The sequence below is a fragment of the Pteropus medius genome, unplaced genomic scaffold (genome assembly GCF_902729225.1).
Source record: "Pteropus medius unplaced genomic scaffold, Ma_sr-lr_union100, whole genome shotgun sequence".
NCBI classification, from domain to species: domain Eukaryota; kingdom Metazoa; phylum Chordata; class Mammalia; order Chiroptera; family Pteropodidae; genus Pteropus; species Pteropus medius.
In genome coordinates, this window is record NW_024344241.1 from 9,498,491 (window position 1) to 9,506,677 (window position 8,187).

Consider the following 8,187-nt stretch of genomic DNA (forward strand, 5'->3'; position numbering starts at 1 on the left):
CCTAATGAAGCTTGCAACTTTGGAAAGAAGGTATACTGACAATACACAGGCATACATGTTATGATCTGTAGGCTGACATTAGTGTCACCTTCCACCCAATTTTTAGGAACTAGGGCTCTGTCTTATTTCCCTTTGCCTAATATTTTGTTCCATAGTCTGTTCAATATCTCCATTCCTCCATTCCATTAAAAGGCCACTGATTTCCAGCCCGCCAAGCAGTCTTCTGATTATGAACTTGATTTCCTGTTCCAATTTCTACTAATGAAGTATGAGGAGCTAAAATCTCAAAGCGTAGGCATCTGGAGAATGTGGGGTCAGAGAAGAGCAAGAAGAATGGATATCTAGTTAAGTAAGCAGGGCAGAGAGATGGGGTTAGAGAATCTGGGAGGAAGCAAATGGAAAATGCTAGCAGGCATGTGGTTGGGAGTCAGCAAAGTCTGTCGCATGTAGAATTTTTGGGAGGGTTGGCAGAGGCAAAGCCAGTCTGGGAGGAATGGAGATATTGAACAGACTATAGAACAAAATATTAGGCAAAGGGAAATAAGACAGAGCCCTAGTTCCTAAAAATTGGGTGGAAGGTGACACTATTGTCAGCCTACAGGTCATAACATGTATGCCTGTGTATTGTCAGTATACTTTCTTTCCAAAGTTGCAAGCTTCATTAGGGCAGGGCCAGTTGTCATCAGCCTTAGTATACGGCACCTAAAATAGTTTGTACTATGTGGGGAAATGTTCAGTTATTTGTTGATTAAGGAGAGAAAACACAACCGGGAGGTTGTTGCATTTATCCAGGAGTAGGGTTCACCAATAATTCATCTTTTATATGCCAGATAATGAATATCGCATCTACCTGTCTTTACTTTTTTAGAGCAATGCAATTTCCATATGAGATGGCTCTGTCATCTAGGAGTGATTAAAGTCCTATTGCCCTTTGTGTTTTAAACTGATGCAGTGCACCCTGGTGAGAGAGAGGAGGTGGGGGGGCGGTAAAGGGGTAGAGAGAAAATCTTTGCACACAGTACTTTCATATATTGCTGTATTCTGCCCCTTGATTTGCAGCCATAGCTGTAGTTGGCAGAGCCCAATACTTTCTGTAGCTCTGCCCTTGACATCATGTTGTTCTTTGAACTTTGGTTAAGAAATCATTAGTGGTTTATGAACATCCATCTTGTAGGTTGGCTGTGGTTATTTTCCTTGTCTGGAATGATTTGACTTGACCTATGTACTTCCCTATTTTTGCCAAGGAAGGTCTACGAGGTAGCAAACAGGCCTTTTAAAACTTCATTGTTTAAAAAAAAAACAAAACTTTTTTTATGGTCGATGATCCCAGCTCAAAATAGCTGCCAAAATCTGAGCCACCAGTGTCTTTTTAGACTCAGTACAATAACATCTTTTTCATCTGGATCTGACAGGACTGGTATAAAATACAATTTGGCCCTTGCTTTTTTACACTAACTTACCTTAGATACGAAGAGACACACCCAGGAGCCCTTACCAGTTGCCTTCTATATAGTACCATGTTTGTGGTCTCCAAATCTTTATAAAACCCTACTCAAAGTGACCACATGGTCAGCAATCTAGTGGAGAGTGGGATAGTCCCTAAGTATCCCTTGATGGAGGATCCCATTGGTCCGTATTTACCATGCCTGCATGGCCAGCTGCTCTCTGAGAGGCACACTTCTGCTTCTTTAAATGCCTGCAAGGGCCAGGGGCAGCCCAGAATTGAAGACATAAGAGAAAATGGCAAGGGAAGTCCCAGCTCTGAGAAATGATTGGGCAAAAGTAGCCCCTCTTAGAGAACCTAATACCCAGCTACTAAATGTTCCTTTAGAGTTCTTCTCTAGTGAAGACCTTTGTGTTGGTTAGTTTTGTTTATCTTTCACCCTTTTATGTAAAGCTGAAATTAAACTAGATTTGAAGACATTTAAAAATGTCTAGGTAGGGGTCTGCAGGGAGACGGTGGTTTCCTCAGAGAATGGAATGTCCCAAGAGAAATTTCATTTGTGAGAGGGGAAGTCCATTTCATATGACATAATGGTGTCATCATTTAACACTCTGTTGGGTTTTACATTTGTTAATATTTATCATTATTTCAATTAATTATTTATCATTAAAACCCTGTGAATTATGAGAGAGCCATCATAAATAAAGTGCTTCTCAGGCTAGATGACAGACCAGGATCATTTCTTTCTTATACACAGCAGACCACTTGTATTTTTTCACTGGTCTGCAGGAGACGACCTACCCCTGTCCAGACAAGCCATCTCACCCAAAGCCACATGGCATTATTCAGACTGGTACCCTTTAAATGCCAGTTGGCTTGTACTTTTTAGCATCTTTGTCATACCCTTTATATACAGAGCTTCTCTTCAGATCCATGCAAACTATGACTAACAGAAGAACACCTGCAAAGAGGATCAAGTGATTACAGCAAAAGGTATATTCAATTCACAGGAAGTTAGGGTATATTTCTTTCACATTTCAAATACCTATTAACCTCTAAAAAAGGGCAAGAAAGTCTGAGCCCAAAGCTTGCCCTAATCCACTGATGCATAACTTTCATACTGTACAGACTTGAACAGTGTCTCAACCTAAAAACGTTTCTATTTGAGTCTCCCCACTTCTGCTCCAAAATACAAGGGAGTGCTTATGTTAACTCTCTGGTAATTAAAGTGTTATTGAAGGTGCTTTTTCTCCTACCAAAGTCACAGTTTGTCTTGAAGGCATATGAGATCTCTATCTCTACAGACAGAAAAACTGGTGACTTTTAAATGACAGTTGCCCCTCCTACTTGTCAAGGTTTTGTCTGGTAGCCCAACAGGTGAGCAGGTATGTGGATGGGTAGAAAGACAGATATATAAGACAGTGTGATATGTGGACATCTTTCCTTATTGCAATGCATTTTAAAATATGTTCAATTGAAGATGATCTTTTGCTTTAAAAATATCACTATTTTTGTTGCAGTCATAACAATTAAGCAAATGAGGCAGGAAGCTCTCTGCATTGTGGTTATTTTACTCAAGCCGTTGTATGAAGCTTCTTTTTAGTATATGTATGTGTGTTCTTTTTTCCTTGAGTAATAACCATTCTAGAACTTCTGAGTCAGTGTAATCGTTGATTCTGATTGCCAGGATTACATCTAACTATCATAGATAGGGCTGCAGAAGCAAAATGTCTAAGAAAGAGGTCAGCAGAACTACTTTGAAACAGACTATGCTCTCTTCTAGTTATCAATTAAGTGTAACAGTTTCACAGAATTAAGGTAATAATCCCTTATCCCTGTTTACCTATTCCCTATATAGTTTATGTTACCTATTCCCTATATAGTTTATGTATAGTTTATGTTGGCATCAGCCACTTTCTAGTCTTTTTAATTTTGTAGGATTTCTTATTTCTAAGATATTTGGTCACTACATAAAAGGAAGGTTCTTTGACTTCGTATGAAGCATCTATTATGTGTGGTGCCAGACTGTCCCAGTTTGCCCAGGATTTCTTTGGTTTTAAAACTGAAAGTCCTATGTCCCAGGAAGCCTGTCAATCCTGAACAATCCAGGACAGCTTGTTACTCTAGAGCGATTACAATGTTTGAGGGGAAATATGTAATTTTTAAATTAGAAAAATACTTAATTATCATTTAAGCACCTTCCTTTTTATTTAAAAATAGTTCTATGTGTGAAATGTTGAAAAGGAGCAGATGCCTCCCATTATTGGTCAGAGCCAGGCAGTTTTCACCTGCCCTGTAAACAAAGTAGGGGCTATTCTCTCCTAGAGGTTTATAGTGGGCAATTGATACTTTCCAAAAGGGAAATATTGGCTGAAGAAACTTCAATGTCAATATTTCTTTTAGAAGTAAAATACAGTTTGCTTTGTCTCCAAAGAAGTCATAGTTGAATATTCTTCCTAGAAACTATCTCATAATAACCATGAAAGCCTAATATATTTTCCTTGTAATATTAAATTGAAGAGATCACAATGCTTGAGAGTGAGTACTTATTTAAAAGGACATGGACAGTCTCCTAAACGTAGTTAGATTTTATAAAGTGGAGGGTTTGAGTATACGAATACATTAATTAATCATCTTCTTTCTCATCATAAATCCACTCACTGCCTACTGACCCTCAGCTTAGTTACTACTCTCCAGGTAACATGGTCTTGGATGTCCTTGTACACATTCCCCATCTCCAAGCATTGAGGTGGCTTTTTTATTCATTCAATCAATGTTGAAAGCTTATTATGTTCTGGGCATTGTTCCAAAAGCTGAAGATACAGAAATAAAAACAAAACTTCTCCCACACTTAACTCACATGTATTTATGTCAGTGGTAAAGAGGGACTTATACATAAATAATTTCCACGTAATGTGGTGTACTATGAGTTTGTAAGACTTGCTTTGGGAGGTTTGAGAAGGGCACTCGTAGAACTATCTCAGCTGGTTCTTCTTTTCTGTAAAAATAGGCATCCTTACATTTCTGTATTTCTAGTATGCAAGTTCATTTCAAACACACGCTCGTGTGTTTGAAGGACAATTTTGGCTATTTAGAACCAGGAACATAAGACTGACCTGTCTCAATACCACATTTTGGAACTCTTGGTTCATAAAGTATCATTTCCAGAAGGGTGGTGAAGTAGGAAATGATACATGTACTTTATTCCTAGACATAATAAGGGTGGTGCCAGAATGTGCTCTTGCTTGTAAGCCAAAAGGGCTTTTCGTGGCTTCCTACCTCTCACCATCCCCACTCACTCTCCTTGCCCTTTATGGGATTCTCACAGATTCTCACCATTTTCAAGGGAAGCTTTGAACTTTGGAGACGCTGCAAATAAATACAAATGAATACATGCATGTATATATGTGTATATATGTGTATATACATGCATGTGTGTGTGTATATACATATACACACATACACATACACATACACATACACATACACATACATATACATATACATATACATATACATATACATATACATACATAGATATACGTACATATATATTTGAGAAATATTCAGCCTCGTGAAGGGGAACCTTTTCGCTTGCATTTTTTGAAGAAAACTTGGCCTCAGGAGATAGATGGTTAGTAATGAGCTAAATCAGCAAATAAAATTTAGCATATATTGAAGAAAATTGAGCTACAAAAGTTGAAGCAATTTTGAAGATCGTAAGATTCTAGATGAGGCACTGAGGCACCAAAATATTAAATGATTTTATTAAGGCTATAGATAAGCAGGATCAGAAAATATGTGCTATTCCAGGGTTCTGCCATCATTACCTAAGCCCTTCCTCTGGGATTACTCCCACCTTCCCACTATCTAGCAACTAGAAGGTTAACCCTCAGTATAGTTTAAATCCCTCAAGACTTTAAAAACTGCTCCAATTCCAAGCTGCTTTTGTTTGGGTACATCAGAAGCCATGATATAGTAATATTTTGACTATCCATCCTGAGATGGATGGATAAGATTCTAACCAAAGGCAAGGAAGGCAACAACTACTTCAGATGGAGGAAGGTATGTGACACAAAAGCTGGCAGCAGAGGTATGTTTCAGGCTGGAAAGTAAGTGATCTTGATGGGCCTAGTGGGACCATGAGAAATTGAAGGGAGGTTAAGGCTGAGACTGGATGTCTTAAATACTACATCTCTCTGAGGATTGTTTATTAGGAAGATTAAACTGACATTAGTACTGAAGGCAGAAGAGATGGGTAACAATGAGATCCACTAGGATGCTATTTTCATAGTCTAGAAGTGAGACTGAAAAGAAGGTGATAGAGGGAACGTAGGGCAAGGGGAGCATTAGTCAATGATTAAATTGTACTACAAACATTGAACACCTACTATACACCAGATATCAGGCAAAGTCTTAAAGATACTAAAGTAAAAAAGCATGGTTTTCATCCCCGAGGAACTTGTAGTTTCATGAAGTCAGACAATTGCCATACTGTATGCTAAGCATTGGGGACAGGAGAGAGAAGTGGCTAAGGGAACTCACAGAGAAGATCTTATACCAGTATCTGAGCAGGAAACTAAATTCAGTCAGATAGTTCAGGTCATTGAAATGAGGAATTACCTCATGAAAGGTGTGTTAGGATTGAGAAAACCCAAAGTAACTGCTGACCAGCAGGAAACTACTATAGTGGGAAGCTGTTGCCATCCCTAGGCCTGAAGTGGGTAGAGGAAGAATAGATTGATTGGAGCCCACTAGAGGCTGAAGCCATGGCAGTGGGCCATGTGACTGGAGCTGTAGTTAGGGAGTGTTATGGGTTTAATCGTGTCCTCCAAAATTCATAGGTTGTAGTCCTAATCCCCAATACCTAAGAGCATGACTGTATTTGGAGATAGAGTCTTTTCAGAGATAATTAAGGTAAAATGAAGTCATTGGGGTGGACACCAACCTGACTTGTGTCCTTATAAAAAGAGGAAATTAGGACACAGACAGAGGGAAAACACAGGGAGAAGACACAAGTCAAGGAGAGAGGCCTCAGAAAAAAACAACCTTGCTGATTACTTTGTCTTGAACTTCCAGTTTCCAGAACTGTTAGACAATAATTTTCTGTTGTTTAAAGAAATAACAGATGTTATTGGCCCAGTCTGTGGTACTTTGTTACAGCAGTAGCCCTTGCAAACTAATAGAAAGAAGCTGCCACTGCCAGAAACATGACGTGATCATGGAGGCTAGGAGAAAGAGATGCTCTGGCCGATCTCACCAACTGCCCTCTGTTCTCACTCAAAAGCCAAAACCCACATGGAAGCCAGAAAAGTTGCCCAAGTGATGTATTCCATATCTGTAGTCTCCCAGCTCACTGAGAGGACAAAGAATGATAAGAGTGGATTCAGGGAGGCAGGGATTAAGACATCTCATGAAGTCTTGAGAAATCAAGAAAGCTACATGGAGGATGTGACTCTTGAATTGAATCTGGAATACTGAATTAATATAAATAAAGCACCCAGAATCCTACTTAGGCCATAATAAGAGCTATATATGGTATTGTTATTGTTTTCACTACTAAACCCCTTTTAATTATTATTTCTATTTCTTGCTAGCAATCTTGGAAGGTCAGTCTTAATGTCCCCTTTTTACAGATAAGAAAATTAGGTTCAAAGAGGTTGTTCAAATGGCTAAGCCAGCTTTCATGCTCAGGCCTGCCTGGCTCAAAAGCCACCAGTTCAGTTTGCATCCCAGAGAGTATAGTCATCAGCCAGATGGTAAAGCCTGGATAAAGGATAGTTTTGAAAGAGGATGTTATAGACACAAAGGCAAAAACATTTTGGCAACAGAGACTGTCACATGTTCGGGGATATGAAGTGGTTTACCAAGGTGGGAGTATAGAATGCAAAGAGTGGAAAGGCAAGACGTGAGTAGAAAGGAGGCAGAGCCAGATGAAAGACATTCTCATATACCATGCCAAGAAGTTTGGACACCTTCTCAAAGAATTGGGGAGTTTTGAAGGATTTTTATTTTATTTATTAAATTTATTGGGGTAACATTGGCTAATATAATTATATAGGTTTCAAGTATACAGTTTTATAATACATCTTCTTTTTTTTTTATGCCTACGGCACCTGGTCTTCCTAGGTGGTCTCCCATCCAAGTACTAACCAGGCCTGACCCTGCTTAGCTTCTGAGATCAGACGGGATTAGGCGTTTTCAGGGTGGCATGGCCGTAGACTCTATAATACATCATCTGTATATTGCATTGTGTGTTCGCCATCCAAAGTCAAATCTCCTTTCATCATCATATAGTTGATGAACATTTTGAGGGCCTTGCAGAAAATGTCATATTCTAGGTGAGACTGAGGATGGGGAAATCTTAAAAGATCTTTGCAGAAATCTAGGTGAAAAATAATAAAGGTCTTAAATAAAGATTGGCAGTGAGGATGGAGGGAAGAAGGCTGGTTGAGGGAAAGGGATAAGAAAGAATTCATAGGACTTGAAGACTAATTGAATGTTGGAAGTGGGAAGGAGAGAAATAAAAGGGTTACTCCCAAGTTCCTAGCTTGGGAAACTGCATGGATGGTGGTGTCATTCACAGTCTGGAAACACAGGAGGAGGAACAGGATTCATGGGAAAATGATGGTTGCTATCTGGACATGCTGAGCTTCAGATGCCTCTGGGTTATCCAGGAAGAAAATATAGAGCCAAGTACACAAGAAAATGCAGAAAACCCAATGATGACAATTTTTGTTAAG

The 8,187-nt window shown here is 39.1% G+C and overlaps 1 non-coding gene across 1 annotated transcript; it reads right to left on the reverse strand.

The window, feature by feature from the left end:
* Window positions 1-7,548: 7,548 nt before the first annotated feature.
* On the reverse strand, window positions 7,549-7,667 carry LOC120607745 (5S ribosomal RNA). The gene has a single exon (XR_005654227.1). It is a non-coding gene; the product is annotated as a 5S ribosomal RNA (ribosomal RNA).
* Between the last annotated feature and the right edge of the window lie 520 nt (window positions 7,668-8,187).